This window comes from Poecilia reticulata, linkage group LG13 (assembly GCF_000633615.1).
Source record: "Poecilia reticulata strain Guanapo linkage group LG13, Guppy_female_1.0+MT, whole genome shotgun sequence".
Classification (NCBI taxonomy): domain Eukaryota; kingdom Metazoa; phylum Chordata; class Actinopteri; order Cyprinodontiformes; family Poeciliidae; genus Poecilia; species Poecilia reticulata.
Genome location: NC_024343.1, coordinates 6,506,829 through 6,520,963, shown reverse-complemented (window position 1 = coordinate 6,520,963; position 14,135 = coordinate 6,506,829). Strand labels below are relative to the sequence as shown.

Genomic DNA, 14,135 nt, shown 5'->3' with positions numbered 1-14,135 from the left:
ATCTTGAGGCCCTCTCTGCTGCTTCAGTGGTGCTCTCCTTCTGCGTTCCCCCTTGATGCTAACACTACTCAACGCTCTGACCAAAGAGTGAGCCACCAAACCTCTGCAACCAACCTCAACTGGGAAGCACCTCACTCTCCAACCTGCCCATTTACTGTCACTACCAGCCCTGCGTACCTGGAGACCTTTTCCTTAACGGCTTCTTCCAAGCAATCTCCCCATGGGACTGCCAGCTCCAGCAGCATGGTTTGCTTAGTGATCTCAGACACTACAGGTAGATAACTAAACAGTTGGAATGTTCAGTTGTGTATGCAACATGCTTTATTTATTTATATTCACATGTATAAATGTGCATTATGACTAGATCTAACACAATGTCGCTAATAACTCAATGTTTGAGCTTCAAGTCTTAATTTGTTGATCAAGTGAAGACTGTGAGGCAGGATTTATTTTATGTAGACAGGGATTAGAGTAATTTATTAGATCTACTCAAACTTGTGTAATTATATTTTTGGCACTCTATCAGTGTGTATGTATATAGAAAGATATACAGTGTGTGTTTGTGTTGTGTCTAGTTGCTCTTTGGGCTATATACTTGCTTGTCTTAACCCAATACAGCAAGTAAAACATGGTTTTTGCAAATTGTGCTAGAATACATACACTGTACTGTCTTTCTCATCCCAGAAATAAACAGTAAAAATGTCCAGTTTCTTAATGGGAAAGACATCACACACATATTAAGTTTGGTGTGTGTTTGTTCACGATTACAATGGATGAGCTCATGTTGACGGTTCACAGGATCAGTAGGCAGTTAAAGGGGGGAGGGGTGTAGCTGTGTGGCCCTGGAACTGCAACTGACAAACTCTATTCATGTTCACCACAGCAGCCAAATTCCCCCCCTCAGCAGACTCACACCGCAAAATTCCCACTGGACCAAACGAAGAGTGAAAGGCTGATTTTATCAACTGTTGCATCTCTACAAGGCACAAATTTATCTAAATTTTAATAAGTGCAAGAAGTTAAATCTTTCACATTTTAAGATGGTAATTTATCCATGAAAACAAACTATAAATATGCCCGAAATTATTTCAGGCTCAGAGTTGACGTTTACCTCAAACAAGGATTAGATTTCTAAAAATTCAAACATGGCGACCTAAAAGATTTTGGAACAAAAAAAACCACATAGCAATATGAACAACAATAATTAGAGCATTTCACTGCTGCGGCACATGGATAAGGAAACAGTGTCCTGAACCGTCTCCTGTCTATGAGAACTCCCCAGCTAACCTAGTTAAAACATTCAGAAAGAAACAGAACACAGAGATGGTGCTGGACAAGTAGACAATAAACTCTTTAGGAAAGAAGGAAAGCGCAGGCCTGCTAAATCACTTGCTCTGCAGGTCAATGACACAGAACAGGAAGGGAAGGGGAGAGAAAAGAACACTGAACTTTTCTCAGGTTACCTAAAAACATTCGGAGGGTTAGGAAAAGGCTGGAGCATCAACAATACAGCTACTGACATGCTAACACCTTCTGTGCTAACAGTGCTTCTCTTATAACACTCATTGTAAAGAGCAGTTATGAACTTCCTGATCTTTTTGTCAGAATATTAATCTGGCAGCTGTAAAGAAAAATGTTATTGATTTATAAATACAACTTTCTGGTGTTTGTTTGTGTTTAGCCATGAAGAATTTGAAAGCACAAGTGAGAGCAAGAAAATCTTTTTTTTGTACAAAGCTACCTTTCTGATTGCATGATGTAAGAAGATACTCTCACTCTCTCGCTCTTTCTATTTCTCTCTCAGACATACAGACACACACACACACACGCACACACACGCACGCACACGCACACACACGCACGCACGCACACACTCACACACACACACACAAAAGAGAATCAAGCGGAACTGCGTAAAAAGGCAATGGCCAAGCTACTTTAAAGCAGAGCTCAGATTTTATAGGTGTCTATGGTGTGATCCAATACTCACACATTAAAGTAACATAATGTTAAATGACATTTATAGAATTTTACTGGCACATGTGCAATGAGATAAAAATATTTTCTCTGTTTACTATGCTTATCTTGTCCATTTCACATCTATTTGGTGGAAGTAAACAATTTTATGACATGGTAAATCAAGTCATTCAATTTGTACAAAGTTGAAACACTTAATGTGTCTTTTGGTGAAAAATTAGAGATTTGTAAAGGAGCTAAATAATGAGCAACATTTCTGATTTTTGCAGAGGGATTGGGGTTAAATGGAGTAGAGGAGTTAAATGTTAATGAGGGCAGTGAGATGTGAACAAACTGCTTCCAGTCTGATGCATCCATTCAGAGTGTTTCATTTGAACTGTGGGGGTCAAACACTCAGATCTCAATATTAATACATGATGATGAGCCAGTAGATCATCACTGTTTGTTTTGTGTGTGTGTGTGTGTGTGTGTGTGTGTGTGTGTGTGTGTGTGCGTGCGTGCGTGCGTGCGTGCGTGCGTGCGTGCGCATATGCATACATCTACATCAGAGTTACGCTACATTTTTATTTTCTGCTTTTTTAGAACGCAGTGGTCTCCCCCAAATTAGTTTGGTTTTATGTTTTTCCATGAATGTTTCTTTGCTAAATTACTGAAATTAATGAATAATGACTGTGACTACTAATAAATAAATTCAAGCTTCTTCAAATGACATGTTGTAATCATCCAATTTATAACTGCAGTATTAATATTTTGATTGTGAGAATAAATGCTTTTTAAAAATATATTTCTCACAGTGGCAAAGTTATTAGCACTGCTGCCTTACAGCAAAAAGGTCCTGGGTTGGAATCCCAGCCTGGGGTCTTTCTGGATGGAGTTTGCATGTTCTCCCTGTGCATGGTGGGTTCCCTCCGGGTGCTCCAGAGCGCTTACAGACCACTGCTTCAGTAACCTGCACTAGTATCAAGAGGGATTTTCTGAAAGACTTTGTTCCTTCTCTCTACCAAAATGAGGTAAACAGTATGTGCAATTGTATAGTTGCATCTGTTTGCAGCCATTTGCAAATGTAAATGTTGAGTTGTGAACGAGGTCAGCAGCAGTTTATTTGGATTTAAAGTGACAAGAACCCCTAAAACAGCTCATTCTGAAAGGAGCTCAAAATAAGAACTAACAGACTAAAATCTCATTAGCTAAGAATGATTTTGTGCAAAATAAAAACGTAATGAACATGTTTTAGTATAACTCACAGACCTATCCTAACCTGTTGATGGAAGCATAATAAAGCCTTTGCTTTTTTCTTTGCTTCTTCTTTCTCTTGGATCAACTTTTATAAAATCTCCTTTCATTGCTTCGCCGATGATTACCAAATCTGCATGCCTTTAAGCCGAGTTGATTCTTGATTCTTCAAAGATCTGATTGTGTTTCAAGAATCTTAAAGCTTGCCTGGCCCTAAATTATCTGTATTTTAATAAAAGAGAAAGACTGGCATACTTGTTTTTGGAATGTGTCCAGTTGATTTTGACCCCCCGGCAATGTGCGCTAAGACCACAGTTACAAATCTGGCTTTTTAAGATGGACATTGATTTCAATCTTGGCGGTCAAATAAGGGCCACAGTTAAATAAGTTTTTATCATTAAAAGAAATTAGCAAAAATAAAAACCTATTCTGTCAAGGCCATCCTTTGAAACAGTAATCCACACCTTCATTTTATCACAACTGGAATGCTGTAGTTCCCTCTATCTCGGAGTCAGCCACTCTTCACTGAAGGGTGCAGCATGTCGGACCAAAGTCGGACTGCCAACGCACGGTCACATGGTTTTTGGATGTGCATTTTCACACAGACCTCTCACGATCCAGAGGACACCGAGCCGAGCTGCCCGTCCTGCTGCAGTACATGTCATGTTATGGCGTCTTGCTCTGTGTGAGGTTTACTACAGCAAAGTAAACACAGCAACCATGGCAGAGAGGAACGACTATTACAAGTTCAGAAGTTTGGAGAAGAAAGTAATAATCTTCTGGCTGGAAAATTACTTTAGTTTTCACATTATCAAAAAAAAAGAACAGAAGGCATCTGTGAGACGTTCTCGGACCAGAACCAAGTAGAGGGAGGTTTAATATTTCAGTACAAACTTCCTCACTGCCTCGAATAACTGCTCCTTAAAACCTGCTCTCTGACTGAAGAACCTCTGTTCTGACTATCTGTGCTCGCCAGCAATCCTTTCTCCCTTGCAGAGTCAGAAGAGTGGCTCATGAAAGTTGAGTGGAACTGTTTTCCACATAAATAAACACACCCATGAAATTAAGGACAGGAGGCTGAAAGTTCGCCAGGCGGAACGTCACACAGCTGCCACAACCGGTACGTTTCCATTGACCTTATAAATGCTCAAACTGGAGCCACATAAATAAATTTGCTTAATGGAAATACCAATTTAAAAAAAACAAAATTTTTTGCACTAGGATGAAGTGGTTTTTCAGTCATATTAAAATTAATGTATTCAACAAAACTACAATGGAAACACATTTTTCACATCAGACGAGTCACGTGGTCAGCAACCAGATGTTACCACTGATGGAAAAGATGCCAGTTGGCCTCACACAGTATTATTTCTAAACCATAATGGTTTGGTATTATTTTGTGCTAACATGTTTACACAAACATGTTAACACAAAAATGTTTGCACATTTTTGTCAGCTTATAAATACAGTTGATGGTGATGATGACTTCGCTACAGTGACTAAAACAGAAAAAAGAACACTACCATAACGCCTCGGTAACAGTGATGTAGGATGCTTTGGACAACAGGATGAAAAGCACTAAAGAGCTGGGAAATGAAATCATAACGGCTTAAAAAAACACCTGAATCTTAGGCCTGTTCTGTCTATTTCCAACCTTCAGTACAATTACCAGCAAAATCATGTAGCGGCAGTACTATAAACTAATAAAGGTAAAACTATTTTACAAATGATTACTATAATTTATGTTAAACTGAAAAGCCCTTTGTTCCATATCCTGATGCTCATCTGGAAATTCAACAAGTCACCCCCACCTTACATTTCTGTACATAGCGATGCTGCTCTGTGATTGGTTAATTTGCTATTTGTGTTGACAGGAAGTTGAACAAGTATATTTTGTAAAGTAGCTGGTGAGTATAATTTAGATCTTCTCTTGACCTGAAGCCCTTCGCTCATCATGTTTCTCCAGCCCTGAGTTCTCGTTTCACTGGGATCTTTGTGCCTCTGCTGTAAGCATGGTTACTCACTGCAGCTCGTTAAAAAGGATCAGTAATACAGCAGACCTGAGTGGAGAGCCTGCAAAAGAGTGGAGTCATTTGTATTGTAATAGCAAGAAGAAAGAACATCATCAGTCGGCATACAAAGCACCATGTGAGCCACTCCCACAAGCTGCTCACTTGCCCACAGAATTCTGCACCATAATCCAATGGCTTATTAAAATGGGAATTCTACAAACACGATATCCTACTCATCAGCTATAAAGGATCACTATTCTGTCTGTTCAGAGGAGTGTGTGGAGAAACAGCTAAACTCTCACCGACAGGCGATCAAAAAAAAAAAAAAGGACTACCCTCAAAATAAAATCACAAAGACGGCCAATAGTGCTCCGGGCATCTGGGCTTACACAAGCAGCATTCAGCAGGACTGAAGCTTTTGTAGAGAACAATAGCAACTCCCCCCACTCCCATCTCCCCCTTCCACTATAATGGACCATTCCAGCACAAACAGGCAAGGAAAGAGCCTTGAATCCATAGAAACCTCCCCCTGCCCCCCGTCTCTCCCACACTCTTTCTCTTAAACACATCGAGAGCAAGAAGGAGGGAGGAGCCTCCAGGGTGATGGCATTTGGCACAAAGATGCAAAGAATGCCCTGGGGAAGGAGGGGGGAGAGTGGGTAGAAGGATGTTCTCATAAACCTCTCTTCCACTGTATGGATGTCACTGTGCACTGTAAAGGAGCATACCCCACTGTAGCGGCTTCTCTGCACATTCTCATGCATGTAATGTGCAGCCATGCAGTCACAATTCACAGTTCAACCTCATCAAGGTCAAACCACAGAGCAAGGGAATCCATCAGACAAAAGGATATTACAAATTAAATCTCCTTTAGGAGGAGTGTGTTCCTTTGCTGCAGTCAAGATTTTCACAAATCCATCAATATTTCATCTAAAGAAGACTTTTTTCTTTGCTTCAAATTGTAATTAAGATGTCCACATACACACATTCTCATGCTTCAGTAATCATGGTGAACAACAAAAAACACGTCTAACAGTTAAAGATAATGTAACATGCACTCTTAGACAACCATTTTTAATCCTGTACTTCTGTAGAAGCCACAGCCAAGTTTCTGATATAATATTAATGTTTCAAAACGGCTTAATTTTTCCATCATTTCATTCCTGAAGGTCTGCTGCCTGTAATAAGGTGCCTGAGAGCCTGGCAGAGACTTGTTTCCACTACCAGTATGTAGAGCAGAGCAATACTCCAGACCACTTGTTGCTGACTTTTATGAGTCAGCTGGTTGACTCATAAAAGTTCAGAACAACAACAATAAAGTTCAGGACTTTTGCTTCTACTTGTTATTGGAAAAATGTGGCTTGGATATTTAGGGACCGCAACCCCTAGGTTTTTTTTAAAACAAGTGTTCGCAAGAAGCTATAAGGAACCAGATCTGAAAAACTCATCCCATAAAGCTCAGGCTCCCAAAACAGTGTCTGCGGCGCTTATTAAAAACTCAACAGACACGAAATGGAAGAGCTGCTAAAGCCACATAAATTAAATCTCCCCATTTGTCCCTCTGTATCCAGCAGAGACAAGCAGTGCAGTGATTTAGCTCATCGTGCAGGGCCGCTCCAATGCTGTATGAGGCCTTGAGAAGAATTTGACTTAGGGGCCCCTTTTGCCCCTTTCAGCACCACTTACAGCATTTCAATGCAGATTTAGTGAAATCTGGGAGGGTGGGGTAGTTTAATAGGCCAATTTTAAAAGCAGTCATTTATAATTGTAATTTACTGATATGTATTTGTGAACAAACAGAGCTCAAACTCAAAGATTTAAACTCATAGCATCAGATTGTAGCTATGGTAACACTAATTAACTTTGAACTTTCACAAGTTCAAAGAACTTAAAATCTTAAATTCAAATGTTAATATATATATTTTAAATGTATATGTGCTGAATCCATTAACTCAAATTTATCAGCATTGATGTTCTCAATAAACAAATGTGACATTTATATATCTGTGTTAAAATATTAGCATTTATGGGGCCCCTGAAGGCCTTGGGTGCCTCTGGAGCTGCTGACTTAATTTGGATTAAACGGAAGTGCAATTAATTTATATTTATTTTAATTAATTTTTTTATTTGTTGTTTTTAAGACTCTATAGTTGTGGGTTTGAATAGCATTTCACTGACAATGTATTCCCATAACATATATAACGCAGTAATATTTTTACATTTCCTGTCAATTTAACATCTTTTAATAGAAAAACACGGTGGGCTGCTGGTGTACGCACACCGACCTCCAGGCTCAGCAAGTTTTCTTGGCTCAACCCTGTGAGCAGCTTTCAGTTTTAACTGAAGTTAGCTAACTTCAACCAACTGATAAAGAAATGTTTCCCTGTTATTTCTGTGAACCACGCTGTTTATTTAAATGCATTTCAGACATTTTTGCTATGTGGAGCATTTAATGCTATTTTTTTTCCATTTAATGCAAATTTTCTGTAGAGCCTTAGTATTATTTGAATAAGTTGCAGTCATTTAATATAAATATATGTAGATGCTTCAGATATGACTCCAGGTCTACTTTAGAATGCATATGCTTAGAGTTATTGTTAATGGCAGAAATAGCTTTTTCCATTTTGGTTGACTCATTCATTTGAGTGTGAAATGTTGATCCATTCAAGTTAAAACTGAGAAGAACCGTTTAGCTTCCGTTTCAGGCCTTTGGTAATACTTGTTAGTAGATAGGAGGAGTGATGCTGCGACAGAGGAGTTAAACAAAACAAAGAATGGAAGAAAGAAGGCAAAACATTCCCTGGAAAAACAGCTCTTCATCTCATGGTTTTTGTCTGATCACTCCAGTAGACAGCAAACGCCTGTTCAAGAACTTCAGAATTTTCAATCAGATATGACAACACGGCCTAGTTAAAGTTCCAGTCTGTACCACGTCTGAAGGTAACTCTGCTGAACCAGTCTTCAACCTGAACCCAGTGACTCAGACAGTCTTCTCAAGGCAAATTAGAGGTAAGCAGTGGTTAGTTGAACAAGTCAATGCCAGATGTATTTAATTGTATTTTTAAGAAGCTTGTAAATTTTCAGGATTTGTTGATGCTGCAGAACCATCAGTCTTGTATCTACTGTGATGCTGGATGCATGTGTGCAAGTCAACAAGGGTGAAATAAACACTCATATGAATGCTGAGTTTATATAATGTTCACTCAGTGCATCATTCTAACAAACACCTAGCCATTTTCTGTTTCTGTTTTCCAACTGCAGAGAGGATCCTGAAGTGAACACCTGAATGGCAAAATAATGAGTCTCAAGCTCAACTGGTGACTTGGAAGACAGCTTCTCCCAGTCAGCAGGTCCTGTCATAAAACTTCAGGCCAGTTAGCATGGTCACCAATGACAGTGGATAAATGGTTTTCCTGTAACGGTAAGTTGTTTCAGTAAGTTGTTTCTCCACATTTAGCAGCAAGTACCTGAGGTTAATTGATCATGATCCAGGAGATCCAATCAGAATCCTTCAAAACAACCATGTCTTCCTGTCAGGAATTAAACATGGAGCTATTTGTGTGAACAGATGTACAGGTTGAACTATTTTTACATAGCATGTTAGCAAGTTTCCCCCAGACAAACAAGCTGAGCCTGGTGAGAGGCGTTACAGTCCCACCATGGATTTGTGTTAAAAATGCTAAAAGTTGACAGAAAATTTAACATGACTATTAGGACTAATAAAAGTCATGTTATTATAATTATTATGACTAATAAATAATATTTCAATTAATAATTTAAAATGTTATTGGAAGAAATTTTTGATAACAATTAAACATGCAACTATAGAGTCTTCTATGTTCCCTGTATATTCTAACAAATGTTTCTCCCATTTCTTAAGATCAGCTGACTTCCATCAAAGCTGCACCCAGTTTCTAACCAGCTACCTTCTCCTCATAGAGGAATCAACTCTCCTCCATAAATATTTGTCACTCAGGGTCTTTGTCAGATCCTCCCGTTACTAACAGTCTGTGTGTCCATTGTGTTGCGTACATTTTACTTATTTTTAAGTTGACAGTCGACTTTTTTTTTTCTTTATGCTGCCTGCCTCCACCCTCCTATTCACCATTTTATGATAAGTTCTTTTCGGTTGTGTATATCTGTCTTTTTGATCAACCTGCTGGCTCACTGCTAATTTAGCTAACAAAGACTTTCAATTTGCGACAGAATAAGAATTCTAACCTTCACATTCAAATGAATTTGAAAGATTCTGAAACGGTTTAGTACATGTTACAAGGCTGCTGATATTTCAAAGTGAAATTAAATACTGTTACTCAAACTGTGTTACTGTACCAGGGTCACCAACTCCATAACCAAGAACCAACAGCCCGTCATTGTGTGGATGTTTCAAAATGACCAACTTGGACATATCAGCTACTGTTACACAAGTGGCTGTCACCGTCTACAGTTTCATAAAGAGACCTTTCCAGCACTCTGTCATTTTTTATGTTCTCAGGAACGTCTGTCTACATTTTGTCTTGAAGCTGAAGAAGACGTCTAATGCAAACACATCCTGCAGACAAACTAAGACTTCTGGAGCTATTACAAGTAAAATCACTTCAGTCAATCTGTACTCTTTTTCTCTCAAGTGTTTGTCACTTTATTGACCTTACAACACTAACATTTCTGTATCTGACTCCTTGTTGATGTCAGATTTAAACATGGACAGATGAAGACCTGGACTTTTCCAAGAATATTTAACATTCTGCAGCTCTTAGGTGTGAAAGCCCAAACTACTGATGAACAGAGTTTGTTTTAGGCTCCTTGTGTTCTCTGCTACCACAGAGTTAATTATTAAATTATAATACTAACAAGCATAACACATTACCAGTGTGTAGATATGTATCATGTTATAAACCCTTAATTTAGTTTCAACAGTTTGATCCATGTGACATTGGAATAAGTATTGGCTGACAATGTTTTGCCGTTTCCTTCTCAAATCTTCTGTACTGAAAAATATCTAAATGTCAGCTGCAGGTTAGAACAGACGAAACAAACTTTGGAAGTCCAGTTGTTGCATTTCTTTTGTGCTGTAATTACAACTGCAATGCTAATTTGAATGGCAGGAGCAGCTCATACATTGCGTGTTTCGCAATGGGAGATTTCTAATGTTGGTGTCTGTAAATTTGGTTGCAAGCTCAATGACACAAGACGCTCTGCGACCTCCGACCCACATCATGCATGCAGCAGCAGCATCACTAAGCAGAAAACAGTGGATCAGGTATGATTTCAGTTCAGCACAACAGTTAGCAACACTGAAGGGCTCATAATGACCAGCAGCACTGGTTTGTGAAGTCCACACAGACGTACATTTCCTATAGTTGGTCCGGACTGAGGTCGGTCTGTATTCACACCAGAAGCAGATAGAATCAGAATTTGTCTGGAAGCGAACCGAGACCACCTCAAAAAGTGGATGGATCGTGGTTGGGTTGTTCGGTCCGTACCAGGAGTCACACCCTAAAATTAGCTTTCATTAAAAATGACTGGATGAAAACATTTTATTTGAAGAAAATCTACAACATGAAAAAATTATTTTTCCAAACTGCTTTTGTTCTGCAATCCAAAATCTGCAGAAAAGTCCAATATGGCAGGTATACTTCTACTGAGACTCAATACAGGCATGACATACAGCAATATGTCTAAATGGACCTCAACTTCATTTTGATGGGTTCTTATTGTCTATTTTTTTACACTCCCGTGGAACAAAATATTTTAACTAATGACCATAAATTCCACAGTCATCTTTCAATACCTGTCAGGACTGATGACAGCAGCAATGAGCCTGTGCAGAACAGTCTGAAGAAAAGGAGGTGTGAGAAGACAAGCAGGCTGCGATGAAGCAGAGGTGTTGGGTAAAGATGTGAGGGAGCACAGGCCGCTACAGTAAGTGAAAGGACAGCTGTATGCTGTGTGCCTGGCTGCCTGCCAGCCTGCTGAAAGGTGAGAGCAGACAGCTCCCCTTTACTCTCACAAACACACACAAGTACAGGCTATGTAGCACATATTTTCAGAGCTTTTTTTGTCTTCCTTGGAGTAGATGAACAGAATCAGGTCTTAGAATGGCTTCCTTCACTGCCTGCATGTCCTAATGGCTTTTGCAGATTGATCTCACAATGGAAGTAAAACTTGGTCATCCGTGATCAAATCACTTCCAGCCTCACACATGCATTCTCCTTTACCACTCATCTCCATGCAAACTAATCTTTATGTGTTTTTCACTGAAGTCTGTGTGGACACAGATCTGATCTGCGATGTATAACGTGACTGAACAGGCACATGTACGAGCCACTGAGTCTTCATTGGCATTAAATAAATGAACTAATAAATTAACTAATAAAGACTTTGTTGTGATTACTGGCACTGAATAGGATTGGATTCCACAAGATCTTATTCATTTCCTGAGCTGCAAACTCAGCTCTGACTGAGGTGTCCTCCACTAGGCCGAAGTGATGAAGATGATTACCATAAGGGCGAAGCAGGGGGAAATGCTTTTTACCATTTCATCTCGGTCTTTCAAAGCCGACAATAAAAGGTATTTATCTCTATCTACTGCAATATCAATGCTAAAAAAGGCAGCAGCAGCTTCCATCACTAATGTACAACAGGGTAAAGAAGCGTCACGTTTCGTGCACTGATACCTGTTTGTCTCCTGTAGCCTGATGTGAGCGTTTCAGAGAAAGCCAGGACATCCGCGTCGCTCCAGGCGGACTCTGATTGTTCCTAAGCAGCTGAATCGGGAGCCCCGTTTCCCGCTACTCTTCAGCTGTGGTCGGCCCAACACACCATTTAGCGTTATGTGTCCCACACAGCTGCGGCAGAGAACAAGCCCGTAGTATTAACTGGAAGATGCTTCATGGCTCACATCTGACACGGGATCGTCGACAATAGGCTTCTTCGCGTTACCGCGCTGCATGCATAGAGGCACACCTCTTATTCTGCGGTCGGACTTGGACCTGCTCTCCGGATCTCTTCACCCAACCATGCTGCCGAAAAAACACAATGAAGTTGTCCTCAGAACTCGGTGCCTTCCACCCCGTGTGAGACGTCTGCAGGAACCCGTCTAGGTTTCTCTGCTCCACGGCTGCTGCTGCTGCTGCTGCTGCTGCTGCTGCTGCTGCTCACGATAGGGCCGGATCGTCCGCGTATAGCCGCGTCCTGGCGGAACGTTCTTTCTGTGTTCAGATTGTTGTGCGGTAAGGTGCTGTCATCCTGGCGCTCAGGTGTCCACAGTGCTTTAAGGACACCATTTCAAACGCATTGTAGGTCAGCACAATCTACACTGAGATGGCTGAATAGTCATGGCAGTGTCCTTCAAATGTCCATTTCTGCTGGACCAAACTGTCACACAAGTGTCTATGTATAGAATGACCAACGTTTGGACCAAGTCGTTGTTTTGCAAGTTACAAGTACGTTTAAAGTAATTCTCCCAATCCTCGATCAAGTCATTTGACCAAATATGTAATTTAATCAGAGTAATTGATAATTAATTTATAAATCTTAAACATTAAGAGGCTTATCTCCTTGTCAGAATGCCAGGCAAGAGAAAACGAACTTCAAAAACATCATAAAATCAATTCTGATGTCAGTTTTTTTTATAATAACAAATATATGGAGCTAAAACCATATATTTTAGCTCCATATATTTGGAGCTAAAATATATGGAGCTAATATATGGAGCATGGAGTATGTGTGAATCTTCCTGTGCATTTGTGAATGCACAGGAAGATACTAGTTTGAACATGTTCAAACTAGTATCTTTGATGCAAACACAAATATGGGAGACTTTTACTGCCATAAGTCAAGAGCATATATTTTCAATTTGCCAGCAGGATTCCATCCATCCATCCATCCATCCATCCATCCATCCATCCATCCATCCATCCATCCATCCATCCATCCATCCATCCATCCATCCATCCATCCATCCNCCATCCATCCATCCATCCATCCATCCATTTTCTTTACACCCTTGTCCCTCAGTGGGGTCGGGAGGGTTGCTGGTGCCCATCTCCAGCTAACATTCCGGGTGAGAGGCGGAACGTTAACAGAACCTGGACAGGAACCTGGACGGAACCTGGACAGGTCGCCAGTCTGTCACAGGGCAACACAGAGACGGACAGGACAAACAACCATGCGCACACACACACACCTAGGGGACATTTTGGAGAGGTCAATTAACCTGACAGTCATGTTTTTGGACTGTGGGAGGAAACCGGAGTACCTGGAGAAAACCCACCATGCACAGGGAGAACATGGAGACTCCATGCAGAAAGACCGTGGCCGGGAATCGAACCCAGGACCTTCTTGCTGCAAGGCAACAGCTCTACGGCAATGTTTATCAAGGAAGCTTTGTCTGTTACAAAAAAAATAAAAGTTAGTTTTAAAAATGTATAGTAGTGAAATCAGTTTTGTTTCACTCTACTGAACATCTGTGAATACTATCTAGTTTTACATTGGTGAGTATTGGGGCCGGCGTTATGAAGAGAAAGGCATGACTGATGAGAATGTCATGCCCTGTCGCGGGAACGCGCATCGCTCTAAGCTCTGGCATTTTGATGAGAAAACTGACTGAAATATGAACGAAGAGGAAACTTTTAAAGGGATTTGTAACATTATCATGTTTCTTAACTATGTTAGCCCTAAAACAGTGGGTTTTATTTCGTAGATGATTTGAAATAAATACGGTTTTGACACCTTTATTGAGACATATGAGTCAAACGTTTTACAGTCAATGTCTGATGAAAATGTTCTCCGCTACTGGTTTGCAATTCCCCGCTTTTTCTTTTAACACCTTAATAGCTTAACACATGAGAAAACAGAGGCCCATTATGTAGAAAATTTGATATCACCCTTATCTGTCTAGTCTATTAATAT

General features: G+C 40.2%; 1 protein-coding gene across 2 annotated transcripts in view; it reads right to left on the bottom strand.

Annotated features, from left to right (window-relative positions):
* LOC103474311 (protocadherin Fat 3-like) overlaps positions 1–13,132 on the bottom strand; it is a 28,706-nt gene extending 15,574 nt beyond the window's left edge. For both annotated transcript variants that reach the window (XM_008425171.2, XM_008425173.2), the window contains exon 1: positions 11,900–13,132. The gene's annotated coding sequence lies outside the window, so the exon portion shown is untranslated. The remainder of the gene's footprint in view (positions 1–11,899) is intronic.
* Between the last annotated feature and the right edge of the window lie 1,003 nt (positions 13,133–14,135).